This window comes from Myotis myotis, unplaced genomic scaffold (assembly GCF_014108235.1).
Source record: "Myotis myotis isolate mMyoMyo1 unplaced genomic scaffold, mMyoMyo1.p scaffold_m19_p_12, whole genome shotgun sequence".
In the NCBI taxonomy this organism is placed as follows: Eukaryota; Metazoa; Chordata; class Mammalia; order Chiroptera; family Vespertilionidae; genus Myotis; species Myotis myotis.
Window position 1 is genome coordinate 10801354 of NW_023416316.1, and position 22198 is coordinate 10823551.

At 45.6% G+C, this 22198-nt stretch overlaps 1 protein-coding gene across 2 annotated transcripts in view; it reads right to left on the minus strand.

The window, feature by feature from the left end:
- ASTN2 (astrotactin 2) overlaps positions 1-22198 on the minus strand; it is a 746156-nt gene that overhangs the window by 532469 nt on the left and 191489 nt on the right. The window lies entirely within an intron of this gene.

Here is a 22198-nt window from a genome sequence, read left to right on the forward strand (position 1 = left end):
TCTGGGAGTCAAGGCAGGCTTCCTGGAAGAGGCAGAATGGTCACTACGATTTTAAGAATGAGTAGGAATGAGCAAAGAAGGTAGGATTGGGAGGGGGGGGGGCGGGTAGAGAGATTTGGGATAAGAATGCTCTGGGTAGAAGCAGAGGTATATGCAAAGATCTGAATCCAGAAAGAGCACAGTGCTGGAGTGATGGAAAGGAGTTCGGTGTGGCTGCAAGAGAGTGTGCGAAGAGATGAGGCAGGAGAGGCCAGATCACCTGTAAGTCGCACTGAGGAGTGTGGATTGTATCCTAGTGGCAAAAGTTCATCGCTGAAAGGTTCTAAACAGAAAACCAGCATCTTCAAGTCCCTTTGATAACAATTACGAACAAGAGTATGAACAATCCAAGCAGAGGTGGCGAGAGAGGCCAGTACAAAGGCTTTTGCAGTAGCCGGCAGAGGCGGTGGTGGCTTGAACCAGAACAGGGCAGTGAAGACAGACAGCAGTACGTGGGCTGAGCAACATTTCAGGAGACAAAATTACAGTATCATGATATGTAGATCCCTTGGTACAATATTCCCACTTCCCTTTCGTAAATTTACTTAAGGAAATCGAGGCCCCCAAAGAAGGCGTACGACTCACTCCGAGCTTGCACAGGGCAAACAAAGTCAAGCCTTCTAACTCCTAGTCCAATGTTCCATTTGTCTCAATACTGTCCAATGATTTGTTAGGAGCCACATTTCCACAAAACTGAAAAAAGTAGAAAGTTCCAGAGAATGGACAAAGTGAGGTCAGCTGGCAGAGAAAACAAGAACAAAGATAAGAGAAAAATAAATCAGAAATGCTTGAGAAGAAAGGAAAGCGGTCACATAAAAAGCGAGGAGAGGAAAGGAGAAAGAAGGAACATGGCTGAAGGGCCGCAGTGCCTTTGTTCTGAGAAATTCCCAAAGAGAGCCCCAACTCTGAAATCTTCAAACGCAGCCCTCCCTCCATCTACGCCTTCAGAGGCTGGGAATTTCTTCAGTCTGAGCTACGTGCCGTCTGATGCCAGGAGATGGGACGAGCCCACAGTTCCTGTTCCTTTGAAGGGGTTTCACTAGACCGGACAAAGGAGGCTCTGAGCATCCCAGCACGGATTCCTAAGGAGCTCGTGTTGTCCCTGGAACGCTTAGCTGTGACAGGTGTGTCTGCGGGGAAGCGCCTACCCAGGAGGCAGGCTTGGGCGCTGGGCCCTGTGAGAAGCCCCATCGTTGGGGACACGGTGGAGAATCCATGTTTGCTGTGGAAAAGACAAATACAATGGACAATACATGCAAATCATGTGGTGGCATTTCCACTTGCTCACCTGCCTGTCTTGCCATCCCTCTCCCCAGGTGATCTCCTTAAACGTGAGCAAGATCCCAAACCTGGGCCCCTCCTCCAAGCCTGTGACACAGAGCCTTCCAGCAGAGTCGCTACAGTCCAATTCTGAGCAGCACGGTCAGGCCCAATCGGATGCTTTAAAACCAGCAGGAGAGAGATTCGCTTAAACTTGTAAGAGTGGTGCTCTACTGCGGTACAAAACCTAGAGCAACTCAGTCTACAGCCTGCTGTGGATTGAACTGTCTGCCCCCAATGTCACATCTTGAAGACTTAACCCCCGATGTGACTGTGGAGATAGGGCTTTTAGTGGGTCAAGTTAAATGAGGTCCTGAGGACGGGATGCTAACCACAGGGTTGGTGTCTTCGTAGGAAGAGGAGGAGGAGCCCTCCTGACGTGCACACCAAGGCAAGGCCACGCACGCGCACAGTGAGGAGAAGGCTGTCCAAGAGCCAGAACCCAGCGTGCTGGCCTTCCAGCCTCTAGAGCTGAGAGAAGTTTCATCCTGGTGTCTAAGCCACTGAGTCTACAGCATCTGGGAATGGCAGCCCCAGTAGACAGCACAGTCACTTGGAGGGGAAAGCTTCAGCAAATGAATCGGTGGGGGATACAGATATGTGCCCACTACAAGGTGCAATGTTGGAAAAAAAAACCACCAAACAACCTTCTTGATGTCCACCACATGGACAGGAAGGCTAATATTAATGAGATGGTTGACACAGAACTGTGAAGTGTACAAACAAGATATATACATATATGTTAAAGGAAGATGATATAAGAGGTTCTATTAGAGGAGCAGAACCTAGTCTAGGAAAGCTATGGACACTTCCTTAACGAGCAGTGTGAAGCTCTGAAAAGAATTTGTGTTAATCAGGTGAGAAGGAAGTGGGGGGGGGGGTTGTGGTAAGTTGAAAAGGAGCAAAAGAGGCAGAGGGAAGAGTCTAAACAAAGACTTCCCTGGGAGAAGGAGTACGAGAAAGAGCTACAACAGCCACTGGGCCTAAAACACTGGTGAGTGAGCAGAGATAAAGATGGAGAGGTGGGAAGTCCTAACGCTGACCCTGACCTTGACCCTGACCCAGACCCTAACTGTTCTGGGACTTGTTAAGGATAGAACATGCTGATTTCCATGGCTTATTTCCTCCTGTGTACCATTCTCTCTCTCACCCCAGCCCTCCCAAATCCCATTTAATAGCCCTATCAAAATCAATAGATCAAGCTGTCCATGTCTTCATTTAGGGAATACTGCTCTGACCACAGAGAGAAACTTCATTGCAGAAGGACAGAAATGGAAGTGAGATCAAGTAGGAGACCGTGCAGAAGTCCACACACGGGATGACGTCTCTACCTGGATAGGGTAGTAGAAATAAAGTGGACAGACTAGCAGAGAGTAGAGCCAAAAGGTTAGATTAGTAGAGAGAGAGAAGTGGGCAAATCCAAGAGTTATTTTTCAGGTATAACTCCTCCGAAGTGGCGAGTGATTGGAAAAGGTGGACATGGGGGAGGGAGGTAAGGAGGGTGACTCCTGATCTTCTGGAAGGATGGTATCTCACAGCCTGAAGAGAACAGGTTCGAGATAGGAAAACGTGTGGTGCCTTCCAAATGTCCAAGTAGAGGTGTGAGAAGACAGTAAGTTATGTGGGTCTCCCACTCACAGGAGAGAAATGGGCTCTATGGAGACCACACAACGCATTCCTTAGAAAAGGTGGAGGGAGCGTGTGCTTGCTCAGCATGTGAGCTTCTGGCACAGTACAGGCAATAGAACAATTTCTTTCCTCCTCTACACCATCTGTTCTCCATCTGCACCCCCAGATTCACCCTCCACCCCAGGTTCACTCTGCCTCACTCTATGTTCTAGAGGCAGACCCTCTAAGGGGGGCTGCATGGCTCCTTACCTGGCTATGAGTTTTCACAGTGAGATGCTCTGCAGGAAGTGGAAGGACAGAATCTGGGGTATGTCTTCCCACACCCTTCCCTGTCTCTGTGTCATATTTCTGATAGGGACTGGGATTCTCAACCACGACAACTTCTGCCCTTTTTCACAGACCCTGTTCTCATGGCTCCAGTGAAACCATTTCTTCTCCCTGCCTGTCCACAGTTCTAGGGGTGGGCGGTGGTTTCCTGAACATTGTTGTCACTGGTTCCTCAGTGCCCCCATGTTGAGTCTCTTCACTTTGCGTGCACCTCGATCAATAGTCACTTCATTGAATTTTTCCTGAAAGTCCCATTGAAGGGTGCCTTCTTTGTCCATCTCAGTCTAGAACCTTGACTCCTCCCTTTTCATCGTGGCTCTGACATTCAGCAATTCCTAAAGGTCAGTTTCTCCCCACCCTGTTACCTCTGATTTACTTTCTCCTGAGCTGATGCAGACAGCACTGGCAGGAGGAGAGGAAGACACACAGAGAGGGAAGGCTTGCTCCCCTGAGCTGTGGGGTTTCTGATCCCGACAACAGCAAATCCCTTCCATCTGTTTGGCGGTTCTTGCCTCAGCGACAGTGCCAGAAGCCCAGACAGGCTTAGAGGGGGAAGTGCTTGTGCAAACCCCCTCCATGGCTCCTTTCCTCCTGTGCACCATTCTCCCTCCCACACCAGCCCTCCCAATCCCATTCAGTAGCTCCATCAATATCAATAGATCAAGTTGTCCAAACAAGCCACAGTACCTCCTGGTACCCGCTGAGCTCTGCCTCCCCAGAGCAGCAAAATGCTCGCCCCGTCGCCTGGCTGAATGCAACAGATGGTGCTTGATCTGAGCATCGTGGCAGGCCCAGGCAAGGGAGGAAGGGAGGGGGCTGCCTCCTTCTAATTGACATATGAGAGATTGTCAAGTTTAATGAGGATGAATGACTGGGGCCTGTGCAGAGGAGCCCTGGTCCCCAAGTCATGGGAGAGAGAGGAGAGGAGAGAGGAGAGGAGAGAGGAGAGGAGAGAGAAGAGAGAGAGGAGAGGAGGGGAGGGGAGGGGAGGGGAAGGGAGGGGAGGGGAGGAGAGGAAAAGGGGGGAGGAAAAGGGGGAGGGAAGGGGAGGAAGAGACACAAGAGTGGAAAGTAAAATTGTGTACAGTAATGAAGGTAGAAAAGGAAGAGGCAAAGAGTGGAGAGAAAGAAGGGAAGAAGGTGGACCCTGAGTACCTTTGCCAGGCATGTGTCTGTTTCCAGATACCAGGCCAGCTTCTGCCTGATGCGCCACCCTGCAGAAGGCACCACACGCTGTGTCTACACCAGTGCTCAGCAATCCTGAGACCCAACTCTCACCTGCTCTCTCTCTCCCTTGCAGCCTGGGACGTTTTACCACTAAACCTCGTATATGTGCAGGTTCAAGTGCCTGTAGCACGTTTAGCATCCACTTTAAGTTTTCTAAACTCACCTAGCCTCTGTAGAAAGAAAAGTCACAATTCTTGAAAACCAATCAGCCAAACAAGAAGCTTGGCGTTTCCGTGTGTTCTCTTGTTGATTCCTCTTAATAAACCTGGAAGGTAAGCATCCTTAGCTGCTGTTCAGAAATGAGGAAACTGAGACGCAGGGAAGTAAACCAACGCCAAAGGTCCCACAGCTTAGAAATGCCAAAGCTATGATTTGGAGCCAGGTTATGGGGACTCTGATGACATGGGCCCACCCACTGTATCATCCAACATATACTCTCTCTCTCTCTCTGGACTGCTGGGTGGGTGGAGATGAATATCTCAGTCGTGGAGTTTGTCTGTGACCTGGAAAGTGATGCTGACAGCCCAGCCCCTTTAAACACCTGGGCCAGGAGCCCCAGGCAATCGGGCTGTGGCTGGGGGCCAGTGTAACTGTGCTCAGTGCTGATGGTCAAGACTGTCCATCCTGGAGGTGCCAAGCTCAGCTCATGCCCCATTTCCCCAGTTCTGTCTCTCACAGACTATGCTCAGAGAACCAAGACACAGTGGGCATTAGTTGGCCATATTGCCCACCTGTGTCTTGTGCAAGTAAAAAAGGGTCCCAATGTAAACTCTGCCTCGGTGTAACCTTGAGTCACTCCCTTCTCTTGTACATCCCTTAGTCTCCTCCTCTGTGAATGTCTGCAGGTCGCTGGCGGGTGAGTGTAATTATGCACGTTAACTGTCTCCCAGGGCCTCAAGCATGCAGTGAGCGCCCCAGAGGCCATCATTACCCACCTTTCTCTCACCCGTAAGCTTCATAATTGGTCAATCAATCAGTTCATTCTTTCATTTTGAAAGTCGCCTTCATTATAAAATATCCACTTTGGAGATTATTTTAGACAGTATACACGCACCCTCTTACTCAGATGTGGAAACAGGAGCAGTAGGAGACCAGTCATGATAAAAATAAGCAGTGGCCCATGGTTCCGCATTCAGGTCTCCTATTTCCACTACTCTTCCTGCTCTCCCAAGTTCTAGGATAAGTTCAGCCTCAGATCTTGTGATGTTTCACATACGTGTCAACTGGCCTAGGTCATGGCACCCAGACATTTGGTCAAACGGTATTCCAGACATTTGTATGAAGGTATTTTTTAGTTGAGATTGACATTTAAATTAGTAGATTCTGGGTAAGACAGACTATTCTTCATAATGTCGGTGGACTTCTCCAATTAGCTGAGGGCCTACCAGAAAACAGACCACCCTCCCCCACTAGGAAAAAGGAATCCTGCCAACAGACTACCTTCAGACTCGAGCTGCAATATCAACTCTGCCCCAGGTCTCCAGTGGACCAGCTAACCCTGAACATTTTGGAATTATCAGCCTCCACAATTCCTTAAAGTCAATCAATCAATTTGTCAATAGATAGATATAGAGATGATATAAATATAGAGATATATAGAGTTGATCCTTGAATAACACAGTTTTAACTGCATGGGTCCACTTATATAAAGATTTTTTTTTTTAATAAATACAGCGTCAAAAGCTACATGTGGATTTTTCTACTATGCAAGGGGTCAGCATCCCTAACCCCTACATTGTTCAAGGGCCAATTCTATAGAGAGAGGGGATGTATATAAACAATCTATACCTATATCTATACCTATATTGGCTCTGCTTCTCTGAAGAACCCTAATATGACCTCAACTTGCATCCCCAGGCTTCAGACTGGGCACACTCAGACGCCAGGATTGGAAGGACAGAACTAAGAGAAGACTGCTCAGACATAAAGCACACCTCAGTGCGGAAGACATGCTGGAAAAGCAAAGAAAGACGAAATTTGGAAGTGGTGAGAGCCCAGTCACAGACCCAACATTGTATCTCACACCTCACATTACCACCTCATGAAAAGGAAAAAAAAATAAATTAAGTAAGAAAGAACACAGCCAAGTGTTTCTTAGCCAGAAGAGAAGACTCCCCCAGCAGAAGACATTTAAATCCATGTACACATTTTTTAAAAATGGCCACCTCTTCCCAATTCTCAGGGATAGAAAGTTGATGGATAGAATTTTCTCACTTTGTAGTTTTTTCTCCCACATATTTTCTGAAATCTTTGAGGCCTGGCACAGCTTATCTTCAAGCAAGTGCCTGCAGACAAGAAAAATGGACAAACAGCAACAAATATAAATTGGAAAGCGTAGAAATAGCCTTTTCTTACATACACCATCCCGGGCCTGCCAGGGAATACAGCAGATGTGCAGGGTGGTCATATTTCTGCTGAAGAGCTGCATTGAGTTCAAATGATGGAATTGAACTTAGTGATACTCTCCTGCGCGCTGTTAAAAACACAGTTCCGTCCAGGTTCTCTGGAGCTGGCTCCACTTCCCCTCACAGGACACCGAAGGCCTCTAAGATTGTGCCTGCTCCACGGCCCTGTCATTCCAAATATCAATAAACTATACGCTCTCCATGAGACAGATGTAGTGGCCACAGGACTGCACTGTTCAGTTTGCAAAGCCCTCTCACCTCTCTCAACGAATGCCGTCCATACAACCTCCCTTTTTATGGAGCCTGAGAAGCAAAGGAGATTTCCAAAGGTCTGGCTGGGGCTGAGACGACAGGCCCACAAGTCCAGTTCAAGAAAGAAAGGGGCCAGCAACCAGACAGGAGGGGACAAAGACTTCTTGGTCACTTACCACCACTTTGGTGGCAGGGCGCGACTATGGAAAAGGGGTCGGAACCAGGCGTCGTTTGGAATGTGAGCCGTGTTTCTTCCCAGCTGTGAGATGGGGGCAAATCACTGAACCACTCAGAGCCTCAGTTTCTCCGAGTGTTAAAATGGGGTTTATAACTCCAACCCCAGCAAGCTGCTTTGGGATTAAATAAAATATTAAACTGTGATTTACAGTGCCCGGTAGAGAAAGGATTTTCAAGATAAGAGTTACTAGTATTATTGCCCAAAAGATCTTAAAGCAGCAGTCATAGCAAATCTGGATTTTCCACTCAACCCGGTGGCCTGCGCATGCCCAGCATCCTATGGGACTCCCAGTCACTAGCCCGATTCCTCTCCTAGACTCATCTCTTCTGTAAATGGACCGGAAGGTCCTGTGTGTGACTCAGCACCCCTTGGCCCTGGAGGGCACCTCCGGGACACATCTGGAATTCTCCATCCAACCGCTGACCAAGCAGTGTATCGGGGGTGGACACTGGGGACAGAGTGATGAGCTGAACAGTGTCCCTTCTTTCAAAGGTGACGCTGTTTACTGGAAGCATCAGGTAAAGACAATGACAACTGACTGTGCTGAACATCCAGATAGAAAGAGACGTGTGACGAGAACACTGAAAGCGAGTCCCCTAATTCCTTCTGTGAGCACAAAGCTTTGGACATCTCCCAGAGGAGACCCTGGCTCGGCTGAGCCTTAAAGAATTCAGAACCAGGTAAAGGGGGTGATGCAAATAGGAGCATCAGCAGGCGGCAGGGGCGATGACTGTAGAGAAAATGCCACAGAGTTTGCTTCTTCTAGAGCTTACAGTGAGAGATGATTTTATTACCCAGAAAATCCACCTTCGAGAGAGGAAGGAGGGCGGACTCGCCCAGATCCTAGCTCAGAAAGCCCAGCTACTTTGAGAGCTCTGCTTTCCAAACTCACTGTCCTCTCCTCTCCTGTCCCTGTGACTGTCAGCTCAGACACACGCAGTGTACAAGCCTGGGCTTAAACCTCCCTTCTACCACTTACACAGTATGTGACTGGCTATTGGGTGTGTTCCTTTCCTTCTCTAAGCCCCCGTTCCTCATCGGTAAAACCTTAAGCAGAAACCTCCCTTAAGAATTGTGAGTTTCTGTAGGTTTTTCTTTCTTTTTTTTTTTTTGGCATTTAATTCAAGGCAATAATATATGCAAAGTTTTAGCACAGAACCCCCAAACGGATTAAGCACTCAATAAAGTAGAGCCTTTGTTATCATTACTGTTATCCAGCTTAATTGAGATAAGCTTGTAGAGGGGGCTTGCACCAAGGCAAAGCTCAATACAGGCTAAGTTCTCCATTTCCCCAGTGAGTAACTCTTGGCCTTTGATTAACTACTGGACTCTAATTCCCCGTTTTCCTCTCGCGTATAAGTTTCACTATCATCTCCGGCCTCTGTGACACACAGGGATCCCATTGGCACTATACTCCAGCCCATCCCATCATGGCCATGCCTCCTATGTAGCCATGCCCTGGAACCTGAAAACGTAGCTCCTGCCCCTGGTCCTCTGTGTACTCTCACAGCGCGCTGTGCCATGCTCATCAAGTCTGTGCTTCGACCTCTCAGAGATCAATCACCAGGTCATGGACTTCAGTTCTATTGTGGCAAACACTTGGGAACACATGTATCTATTGCAGACGAAGGTCTAGCTCCATCATTAGGAGCCAGAGGAGTTGTTTTTTTGGCAGCTGGTTGGCAGCGAGAGGAGAGTCCCACCCACACTCTTCCCCTACTCCTTTCCTCCCCAGACATTTAACCTCCTCTTGGTTTCACTTCTTCCTCCAGAAACTTACCCTGAAACTGGCTGATTTATCTAATAGCGAGGTTCACCTGAACCAATAACAATTTGCCAATATTATCTCATTAGTCACGCAAGCACAATCACGACGGTAATAATGACATTTACCATTTATGGGATCTTTATAAGGTGACAGGTATTACTTTAAGGTAAGTATAGCCATCATTTAATGTAATCCTCATAACTGACTGTAGTCTATGGAACTATTAGCCTTGCTTCTTCACCCCTCCCTGCACCCATACCCTGGATACAGCCTCCATCAGTAGAGATGGAGTGTGCCTCATTAGCCTTTGACTTGTGCCTGGCTCTGTGACTTGTTTTGGCCAATGGGATGTGGGTGGGAATAGCATGTACCAGTTATGAGTCTGAGCTTCCAGAGGCATCGCATAGTTTTGCTCACACATGTACACCTGCCACCAGCATGAAGAGGACCTGTCCCAGCGAGCCTACTGGCTCGAGGAAGAAGAGCAACTCCTGGGAGAGTCACAGCTCTACAACACAGAGGAGTCACCTGACCTCCAGCCCCGGTCACTGACCCCAGCCAACCCGGGGAGGAGGAACAAGCCCATCTGAGGTTGAGCACAACACTCTATCCCATCCGATCCTCAGATACGTGACAAGTCAATGTTTATTACTGGATGCCACTGAGATTTTGTAGTTATTTGTTATATAACATTCTGTGGCAAGAACTGAGTGATACACAACCTTCCAAAGTAAATATAATTATATTAAGCTTACGAATGGATAAGTGGCGCACACCAAGGTTAATTAAATTTTCAAGGGTCATATACCCTATACACAGCAGAGCTGGACAAATACCCAAATACTACTTCGTGGCTTATTTTGGAGCGAGACCAACAAGCGTGGCTTAATGAAATGACTTTGGAGTGGGGGAAGGAGCCCTGTCAGCCAGCTTCCCTTCAGACCATATTACTGACAATTATGAGGATGATCCCAGAAACGAAAGCCATCTCTTCAGGAGCATAAAGACTGTTAACACATCCATTCAGAGCTTTCAGGGTTGGATAAGCTTGCTGAATAAATGAACACATGTTATAGAGTCTATATAACTGGGCACTGAATGAGAAATATGAAAAAAAATGCGTTGTGACGTAGGTACATTACTGACCCATGCTGTGGTGGTGGTGGTGGTGGTGGTGTGTGTGTGTGTGGGGGGGGGGGGGGCTGACCAGAGAGCTGACTATGAAACATGTACAGTTCTCACTGCTTCAACAGGTGGTCTTTCCCACCCATCTTTCTTTAAACTAAGGGCAAATCTTCCCACTGCAAAAGGGTGGTTATACATTTAAACACATGTACGTCAACTATAGCAAATGGCAGGGACTGGGGAGTGAAATTAATGCAGCTGCATTATAAGTATGTCCTATTTCTCAGTATTAAGCTCTTAAAAATAGACCTGCTAAATATATAGACAATAATGGATGGAGGCCGAGTTGGTGTTTCTATGAGGCTCAGGATTTTCCATTTAATGACTTATAATTGCAATTTCCCATTTCTACATGACGGCTAGAGCAGGCTTGCTTTATTTCTTGAGATTACGTGGAACCGCCACACAAAGACGGAAGCAGAAAGCTAGAGGAACCTCGGGGGAGGGGACAGCACGGAATCCTGAGTCAGAAACTCAGCAGACCTGGGGGAAGACCAGGTCTCCAGCGCTAGCCTCGCTGCTGTGTGACCTGGGACATCTCACCCAGCCTCTCTGAACCTTGGGAAATAAACACTTCTGTGAGGTGCATGTGAAAGCATTTGATAAGCCGGGTCACTGTAAAGTTTGCAACATTGCCACTTCACGATTACTAGTAAAGACTGGGGGTTCTAAGTTCTGCTCTTCACATCCCCAATCAAATAGACAGTGTGCATACAAAGAAATGAGACAAAACAAGGCAGTAAACACACAGTGTGAACTTATCTTATTATGAAGCTGAGCTTCAAGCCCTGGCCCTGCCTGTTAGCATCTGCTCACCCTCGAGTACAATGACAGTGCCTCCCTGAGCCTCGGCTCTTCCGCATTCAATGACGGAGAGGAGGACAGCTACAAGACAGATGTAAGCGCACTAGTGATACCACGAAGTCATTCTGTTGACTTGTTGATTTTACTCAATGCCAGGCACCACGAGCCTGAGAAGGGGGTGATACTAGTTAGTCCCATATGGGGACAGAGCTTGGCCTGGAGTCCAAGCTGGTCTGACACCTAAGATCTCAACCACGGCTGGAATAATGCAAACAGGAGGAGGAGCCAAAGAAGGACATGGGAGGAACGGAAAAGGGATCAGCCTATGGAATGGTGGGGCCATCCCAAGCACCCATGGGTGGGTACCACGTGGATATGGGGTCACACATGCATCTTAGGAGTTAGTTTTATCCCCTGGCACGATAATCCTGAATTATCTTCTTCCCTCCTTCCTTCCTTAGCCCTGGTTAAAACTGCCTCAGCTCAGGTATGGATACCTCCTTTATTCTCTATCCTTTTCCCAGTAAGCAGACAAAAAACTAAGCTACGGCAGTAGAGAGGGCAGGAAATCATGTCTTTAGTGGAGCAGAACAAATTCCTCCTCTGATGTTTTTGGTGAAATAATAGAGATCCATCGCAGGGAGCCATTTGTACAGAGAGCCTGCAAGCATGGGCTGGTGGGTCTTGAGGAATACTCTCATTTTGCTAGATGTGAACAGCGAGGTAGCGAAGTGTGAGAAAAGGAGACAGACAGAGGGGCTCTGATAGAACCTGCAAACCAAGCTCATCTGGCAGCCCTGGAAGGAGGCTCCCATGCCAGCCGCTGCTCTGATAGGCTGTTCCAGGATTATAAATAGCATTCATATTCTCTCTCTCTCTCTCTCTCTCTCTCTCTCTCTCTCTCTCTCTCTCTCCCCCCTCAGAGTGCCCCCCTCTTCCTGCTGGCAGCTAATTCAAGAGACCCTCTGTCTCTTATCTGTCATCTCCTAATTTGCACCTCCGGAATTTGGACACCCTATGCCTCGATTAGACAGGGTGCCCGACTAGATCTTGGGGGACTTTTCTCCAATAATGTAATAAACACACGTTCTGCTGGATGTCTTTCCTCCTCTCCTTAGTATGCGATTTCCATTCAATAATTTGGGCATCAGAGATCTCAATGTGCGTTAACAGTAAGGTTAACCACTGAGAAAGTAACATATATTTCCTAGGCTACATTCATAAAAGCATAAAGTCTTAGGACCAAGAAGGGGGCATCTCCCCTGTGCAGTGCTCAGATGACACCCGGAGGACTGCATTATGGCCTGAGTGTCAGGTTAAGGATGTTATTAGCAAAGTAGGAACAGGTCCAGCTACGAGAAGCTAGCCCGATATGAAGGGCTGTAATGATATCATAAGGAACAAGTAAGACACAGTAAGGGAGTAAATATTAACTGCTTCGATCATTGGAATGGCTGTAATACTAGTACAACTTTTAATGCTAATGGTTAACGTTCTTACTATGTCCCATGCCCCAGGGTACATGATTTATATATGTGATAATTATAAGAGCTAATTTTTGAGTGATTAAATTGGGCCAGGCACCTGCTAAAGTGCGTGAAATAGGGAAGAGAATAAGATGTACAAATTGCCAGTTATAAAAACAGTCACAGGCATCTAAAGAACAGCATAGGAAATGTAGCCAATAATATTATAGTAACTAAATGAAAGCTGTCAGATGGACACTAGACTTATCAGGGTGATCACTTGGTAACTTACATAAATGTCTAAACACAATGTTGTACACCTGAAACTAATATAACATTGGATGTCAACTGTAATTAAAATTTTTTTCTTTAAAAAATAAAGTGATTTGGCAATATAATTTCATGTAATTCTCAACAATACTGTGAGGCAAACTCTACATTTCTCTCTTAATGGTGGGAAAACTGGCCCTGAGACAGGTAAGGTTCTGTCTGCACTAAGAGAGGGTTTGCGATCTCAGCATGATTGACATTTGCGACTGGACAATTATTTGTTGTGGGGACTGACCTGTGTATTTTAGGATGTTTGGCAGCATCCTAGGCCTCTGCTGATTAAATACGAGTGACCAAAAGTGTCTTCAAATGTTGCCCAATAGCCCTTGCAGGGTAAAAATCAACCCTAGTTGAGAACCACTGAGCCAAGGCAACCTAGGGGGTAAACGGGAGGGCTGTCTGGAACCAAGATCCATGATCTTAAAATTAATAATAACAATCAAAATAGTTAACACTTATTTTATAGGCCCACTATATGACAGAGCTTTCTAAACATGGAAAGAGGAGCTTGGGGGGGTGGGGGGACAAGGGTAAATCCTCTGAAACAGGAAGAAATCAGGCAAAGGTGTCATATTTCAAAAATAACACAGAAGAGATTCAAATATTACATAAAGACAGGGAATACCAGCAGTAATTCTAAAAGTCCATTATTCTGTTAATTTAAAACTTGAGGCTCTAATTTTTATTCTAATTGCCTTTCAATAATTGTAGAGGAATTTTAAAAATCTTAATTTGAATTGCCTTCTTCTTAGCAGAAACCCAAAGAAATTCACCTTGCTCTTATAAATTCAAGATTAGGAAGATGCCATTCCCAACTCCTTCTTCATCCCTCCAATACACACAGGCACAAATCCTCTTGTCCATGCACCTGGGCTCACAAAGAATTGATTATCGGATTTTAGGCAGAAGAAAGCTGAGATAGAACGCAAGTTATCAGCAGCGGTGCAGCAAATTGTTAAGTCTCCAATGGCACGGAATAAGTTAATGATGCCTGAAAAAGGAAGGCATCGACAAGAGAAAGCCCACACATCCCACCTGCCTCTTTTTTACAGCCGGTACATCTACAACCTGAACCTTCTTTGAACACAGAGAAGGGAAGTGGAGGGAAACCATGAACATCTCTAGCAATTAGAGGCTGGAACAACAACAAAAAAGACACATAGATCCAACTCAGTAGGAAACCCATCATCCAGGTGGCACTTCAGAATCAGGCCTCCAAAAAGCCTGATGATGCAATGAGTGATACTAAGATGAAGTTAAATTAAGGGCGGGATTGAGTTGGGCTGGACAGGCAAAATGATTCTTCAATTCACTGGCGACTCAACCACTAAAATAAAAAAGCACGAGAGGAGGATGTGAAGTTCCACTTCCAGAAACCTCAGTGGAAAGAGGGGTCCACCGCCTGGTTGACTTGAGCAACCACCTGCAAAGCACAGGGACGGAAGCAGCACTTTGATGCTGGCTGAAGTCTACCACAGGAGGAGGGGAGAGCTTTCCTAGGTGGCATCTGGAAAGATGCAAAGTTCAAACTCATCTTCAGCTCAAAAGATGCCAAGTCATTTCGCATGGCTGGAATTCAGTATTCCGGGAGGTGCAGAGGAGGTGAGAGAGATGTTCTGACTACATCAGGAAGAGATCTGAATACCAAGCCAAGCATATGAACTTTAGTCTGTAAAATAAAGAAGCGTATACATAATTTATTATAAGATATATGTGTATACAGAAATATTTTGATCAGAAGAGTGACACTGTCAGAGATATAATTAAGAAAGATCAATGTGACTGTCGGGGTGGAAGAGGAATCTGAAGGGGAAGAATGGATAGAGATAGTAATGAGAAAACGAGCCAAAATGTATTGAGCTACTCAGCATGTGCCAGGAACTATGCTAAGCGCTTTATCTGAATTTTGCAATTTACTACTCACAACAACCATATGAGGGAAGCAGGTCAATAAATTGCTTTTTGTAGAAGAAGAATTTAACCTTAGAATTCAAATTGTGTTCAGGGACCCAAACTATTGTTAAAGTTAAGATAGTAACCCAGATTCAGTTCTGGTAACTATGCATTTTATTCCAAGAGGATGTATAGATCTAGACAAAAGACAATGCAGGTTTTGACTATAGCAATGTCAAAGAAAATAGAAGATTTTATATATATATATATATGTTGGTATGGACGGGAATAATTGAATTTAGATCAAAATTGGAAGAGATAGAGAAAAGCAAAGAATGCATCCTACTTTTCCCCTCAGAAGGGCATATAACGATATGATTTGAGAGTTAACTATACCCCAATATATCCAAAAGTTACCTGAACGTTCCCATATTCAATAACAAAAGGATGACTTTTCTGTGATGCTTCCTCACCATGATCAACTTGCCTACAAAACTAATCAAAACATTCATTACAGAAAAGAGAAAAGGCACGGCATTAAAAATTTTCTTTTTAATTATTTTTATTGATTTCAGAGAGGAAGGGAGACAGAGATAGAAACATCAATGATGAGAGGGAATCATTGATTGGCTACCTCCTGCACATCCCCTACTGGGGATCGAGCCAGCAACCTGGACATGTGCCCTGACCTGGAATCTTACCGTGACCTCCTGGTTCATAGGTCAATGCTCAACCACTGAGCCACAGTGGCTGGGCATGAAGAATTTTCTTCATCTTACCATCAACCTCAGGGTAGAGGTTGTTGGGCAAAATTACGAACAAGACTCTGGGATTTGGGCGGGGCAGAGAGTCAAGGGGGTTCAGCCAGCCAGCCAAAGGGGGCACTGGATGAATGACCAGGAGGGTTGGTGGAGGACTGAACTTGAAACTGAAGTCAACACAACTCATGTAATTATTCCCACTCACCTGTTCAATATGCTTATGAATATCTCTACAGCCTGTCCTATAAGACCATTCCTGGAAGTTTCACTGCTCTTCCTGAATATATCGCCTACTCTGACCTTCAATATTTTCCAGCTTTAACAAAGTCTAAATCCCTTTCTCCACCCTCATGCGTCTGGATGTGGCTGACCCTCCCTACCTCATGCTCTCTCCACTTACAGCCCTCGTTCACTTTTAAGCTAATTGTCTCCATCCATGTGTGCCAACCAGCCATTTGTGGGAAATGCCATGGAATGTTAATTTCATTTGGAATTGGGTAATTGCAAAGTGCTTCCATTTTTTTATTATTATACAGAATGAATAAGTATTGTATTAATAGTACCATTTCCAATTATAACCACAATCGCAGGCCTGTCATCCCCTAACGGTGAGTTATTTTTCAAGGAACATTTTTCTGAAGTTTTCTTTTTAAATCCTCTGCCCCGCTCCCTTCCTCACATCATTGTAATTAAGATAATGCAGCATAATTATAAACACATATTGGAAGCTCCAATGCCAGCATGAACTACCCAACTCATGCTACACGCTTATTGAAATTTCTCAAGCAGAAAGAAAAAGTGTTGAAGTAATTACTGAGGGACAAGAATGAAGACTGGCAAAGGCAGCAGGGAAAAAGTCAGCGCATCTGGAAGACCCAGCAGAGTCCTTGTGTGGGAAGCTGAGCTTGACTGAGTATTTCCAGGAGGAAATCAAGAAGCATGCTCACAGCTTTTAGATATTGAGAAAAAAATGAATGGAGCATCTACCATAAGCCAGATGCTTCATACACATCACCTGATTTCTGCATGAAAGCAAATTCATGAAGTTTGTTTTTGTTTGTTTACTTTTTTGTTTACCATTTTATAGATGAAGTAACTGAATACCTAAGAAGTTAAAGAAGTTGTCAAAGTATTGGCCAAAGTAAAGAGCTAGATTGAAGCTAAATTTTATTTAATCCTTGATTCTACTATTAGCTAGTTACTACCATTAAATACCACTCCAGCCTTTTTTTTTTTTTTTCTCATTCAAGACTGTATTCATCTATGTGTCTGTGGGTCAAGTGAGGGTCGGATTGCTCAGGCCAGGTTTTGCTTGCTGCAAGCTGCAGGTTGGGTTCAGGTCTACCTCACGAGTGTCTCATTCTCTTTGGGCCAGCAGGCTACGTGAGGCATCTTCCCACAGAGATGTGAGAAGGCACAAGAAGGACACTCCATGGTGCAAGCACATTTCAAGCTTTTGCTGTGTCCCACCTGCCAATAAGCCAATGATTAAAGTAAGTCAAATGGTCAAGTCCTGTATGGATGGGATAGGAAAGTATGCCTGGCTCACAGTGGCAGACAGAGAGTGACTACTTGCTGAACAATAGTCTAAAAGATTGTACCTATAACTCTTTCAAGTTTCCACTACACCATGACAACCAGAGCACTTAAAGTTCAAGTTCCTGGAGTGTAAGGGGTCAGGTCCACGGGAGCTGGCCATGATGACATAGAAGCAGTAGTGAGGTATATGACCTGGAGCTTTTCTCATCTGTATAAATGACAATAACTCAGAACGAACCTTCCTAAGAAGGCTGTTGGAAGGTGACTGAGATGCCTACAACAGAGCTGTAAAACATAAGAGTGCTCATCATGTTCTAACACCTTGTTGCTTCATTTTTCTTCATAAAAACACATCACTCCTGACATTATACTTGTGTTTATTTAGTTTATTTTTCTCCCTGAGCCCTTCTAAATGCAAGTTAGATAAATGAAAAGACTTTGTTTATTTTATTAACTACTAGGGGACCAGTGCATGAATTTGTGCATCTTGAAAGGAACTGCGGGCCACGAGGCTGTGGTAGGCACAGGGGCGGGTCTTGGCCTATCCTCCAATCCCCTGCCTGGCCCCTCCCACTGCAGTCCCAGGTCCCCTATCTTCCAGCAGCACCGCTGCTCCCACTGCCGCCACTCCCTTGCGCTGACAGAGCAGGTCTTGCTCGCACTGCTTGCACCTGCTGATGGCATGGAGTGATTGGGGATGGCGCAGTCAGTGGGTGCAAGCAGTGGCTGCTGCTGCCCTGATCGTCCCTCAGGAGCAGGGGCAGGTGAAGAAACCCTCAGGGTAATCAGGGCTGGCAGCCTCTGCTCCAACCCACTGATGGCACCGAGTAATAGGGAACGGCACTGGGCATCAGCAGCGGGTGCAAGCGGCGGCTACGGCGCCGGCTGCGAGTGCGAGTGTGAGCCAAGCAGTGACTCTGGCGCTGGCAGCAGGTGCGAGTGCTGGGCGGGACTGTGGTGCATGGGAGCAAAGAATTTTCAGTAACCACCAGAGGCTCACCCCAAGGACAGTGACCGGCACCCCACCTTGGTCTGGCGCCCCCGCCTCACCTGGTCCACCATCCTGCTAAGGCCAATGCCCGCTATGTTCTGCACACGCCCCCTGGTGGTCAGCGCACGTCATAGTGACCGGTTGTTCAGTTGCTCCAGTTCCTCCATTGAGTCTATTTGCATATTAGCCTTTTATTATATAGGATTATTATATAGGGTTATAGCGATAGCTCCTAGAGTATCGACTGGAGTGTAGTAGGCAAGCAATAAAGATTTTTAAAAAATGAAATGTAAAGTATGTGACCTCCAGCTTATAAATACTCTGTGCATGTAACACAAAAAATCTCAACCTGCACCAATCCAGGTATTGTCTTGAGCTTTGAAGAGGGGACAACGATTTGGAGAGCTACAATGGAATGAGGATGAGGATGATGATGATGATGAAGAATTATGATGATAATGATTCTCTACGTCTGTAGTTTTTCTTGGGAAAGGTTTCTAATGATAGCTCTTGTAAGAGCAGGCAGAATGAAAACCTCACAACAGGTATAGCAAAGGGTTGGGAGTTAAGAGTTGAAGAAAGCTTCACGGAGCAAGAGCCTTTTGAACTGACTCCTAAAGATGATGTAAGATTCATACACAGAGAGACGAAAGGGCAAGATCCCAGAGAGGGCAGGACAAAGGAATAAATTCCCAAAGGGAGAAAAGGGTACAGGTCACAGTTACAATGACCCAAAAAATGTCCATACTTCTTTTAGAATTTTTTGGTTTACCTAACCTATTTCAGATTTATTATATAAGTTGATCCCTTTAACAAACATATAAGATATATAGGAGAGTTATCTCTATGCTATAGATGAGAAAACAGGCTCAAAGACATTGTATAATTTAACTCTGCAACTCAATAAGAAAAGGCTCCGTTTTTGTATCTGTAAAAATAAGGGTGATCATCATACAAACATGGGACAATGTGAGGATTAAATGAATAAAATATTTAGCACATCATAAGTGCCATGTAAGTGTTAGCTGCCAAACTGATCTGAAGTTCTGAGTAATATTCACTTTGGAAGGGTGAACAGACCTCACCAGAGAGAAGCTGGAGAGATTATCAGAGTCTGAGAATGACTGAATGAACATAGGGAAACAGGGATGCACCCAACTGCCTAAGGAGGCCTCAATGGAGGGGTCATTGGGATAGGGGCTGGTCTCCGAGATCTTGAAAGCACCTTCACACAGACAGCCGGCTATAACCCAATCAGGCTCACTGACGTGGCAGTCAAGTTATAGCAAGGCCAATCAAGTCAGACCTTTTCTGATCCTCATTTATCCTCCATCCTCATCCATACTCCAGTCCAAAGGGGATGGAAATAATAGCTAAAATGTAGGGAAGGAGGTAAGTGAGAAAGAAAAAGCAAGCAAGATTCTCCTACCTTTCTGAGCTGCGGAAATAACCACAGTATCTATCTTCACTAGGAAGCTACGGTCTCCATTTGAATGCGGACTAAAGGGTTGGTTATTACATGACAATGGACATCCCTAAACTGAGATTGTGTTTTGCTACATTAAGTAAATGCTAGATCTGCATTACCTACTGCTCATCACAAAAGTCATTCTGTTCTTATAGAGGAACAGAGGGAAATCTCATACCCTAATACTACTCAACAAACACCGAGGGGCAAACAGAAAACAAAACTAAAGATGCTGTATCACTGTATCCTATGGGTCATATTTGGACAACTTTCTAATACTGTTTTTTGTTACATTTACTATTGTATGACATCAATACAGCTTTTTCCATCCCAAACAGGGCTTTCTTTTTATTGTTAATTTAGTGGAAGCATCACAACATATCCAGATAAAAATTACTTAGCAGGGAAGTGGCAGAATTTGACTTCAGTCTATACCTCCCAACTCACAAGCCACCTTCATAACTGATATGTACAATTTGTGGTTCCAAACTTAGATTGACCATTAAGTCTTTCTCCCATTGGGTTAGGTACTTTTTTTCTATATGCTCCTATATTGCCATGGGCTCCTTGCTCATGTGACTTCTCATATTTGCAAGATGCATGGCTGCTACCTTTCCCAATAGAAGTGATTTTCACATCAGCAAAGTCCAGGCTTGCACAAAATATTACCATTTCTCCAGTCTTTCTCCAGGGCATGGAGTGCCTGGCGCAGAGCCTGTGATCGGTATATATCAGATAAATGAAAGAATAAATTGATTCTTTAACAGGGACTCGCCATGTTAACTCTGGGTTTCAAAACACTGATCTTTGTGGATTAAGCAAGTATGTTAATTGGTAAACAATTGACTTGTAAATTATTTAATACAAAAAGTTCTGTGTCAAAATACATTCTCAACTAAAATCACTTCCATTTGCTTCTAAAATCCATTTTAGAAGCATCACCTTTTAGAAGTATGTGAGGCCTTCAAAACCATCCTTTACAGATGGCCACACTGAGTCCCAGGGAGTGGGAATGACATCGGAGGCTGGGTCAGGACAGGAAGGTGGGCGGACAGGTGTCCACCTCTTAGTCTCTTAGTCAAGTGCGCTTTCCGCTGCACCGAGCTGGCTGAAGAACACCTTGGACTTGTGTAACTGATTGTTTCCATGGATTTACACTCCAGGGCATCACCTGGTCACCTGGTAAGACTGTCACTGGGTATAAATGAAACGTGAACAAAGGCCCGGAGGAAGTTTCCACTCTGGCATTAATGAACACACGGCACAATCCCGCCTAATGTTGCATGAAGTCTGGGGAAAGATCAATAACCATCAAGTCAAAACAGATCTTCAGCCTCCTGGTCTCCCTCGACCCCCAAATTCACCCCCTCTGGGCAGCCAGTGGGCCCTGGGTGTGTTATCCATGGCTGAACATGAGGCTGTTCATAAAACGTCTTTATGGGCCTGAACCGAAGCAGGCAAGGTTCTTCTGAGCACAAGACACAGGGATTTCTGACTTTGCTATAAGATATCAGGCTTTGGAAAAATTGTTCCCCCCTCTTGTATGAACTCTGCTGGGAGCTTTTCCCTTTCCCTAGCAGGCATCTGATTCCTAGCAGACAAGCAGGATGACAAATGGTGATGGTCAAGGTCGACTCAGTGCCTTCCCTGCATTGGCACTGCACTCAGCACGTATTTGGATTCTCTTGCTTTCCACAATAATCCTGTAAGTTAAGTTACTTCTTACCAGGGCTATTTCACAGATGAAGAAACTGCAGCTCGGGAAGTTTAATTAACTCCCCAAGCTCACAGGGCTAGCTGAGGGTAGAGGACGTGTTGGAACACACAGTCTGACTTCAGAGCCCATGCTCACATCCACTAAGCTTCATAACTCCCACTGTTAGCGTAGGTAGCTAGATATTAATAAAGGAAAGGAGCAAAGGGAATCAGAAATAAGAAGTCTAATAAACTGGGAAGCTAATTCAAATATTACGCCTGCTTCACTAGGAAACTCCAGCTTCACATACTCCCTAGGGAACCACTGGTCTGTGCCCCCAAAAGACTTCTTGGGGGAAGGATAGAAAAATAAATGGAAATTCCTGTGCTGAGTGCATGCCCAGGAGAAGCCAAGATGGTACAGGGAGGTGCTTCTACTATGAGCATATGTGCCCTCGAGCCAAGATGGCAACCATAACGGCCTGTCTGGCTAGCCTGAGAAAAGATCGGACAGGATAAGGGACACAGAACCCCGGAAGATCTAGGAAATGGATTGGTTAGGGGCAGGACCCAATGCTGAACCCGAGACAGTCCTTTGTGTTTGTTGCTTTAATAAACCTCCCCACTGCACCAAAACCTCCCCCACATGAATGCTCTTCTCCACAAAAGGCCACCATTTCCACTGGCAACCCCACTGCCCATGTGGTGGCCATGCAATAGCTTGCAGAGGTCAGGAGCTCCTCCTCAAAGGCCCACATGCTGCCCTGCCCTTCCACATCTCTCCTGCCATTCACATACGCACTCGGTAGAGGATGGGTGTGATTTCCTGAACACGCACCACATGCCCTGTATCATTTAAAT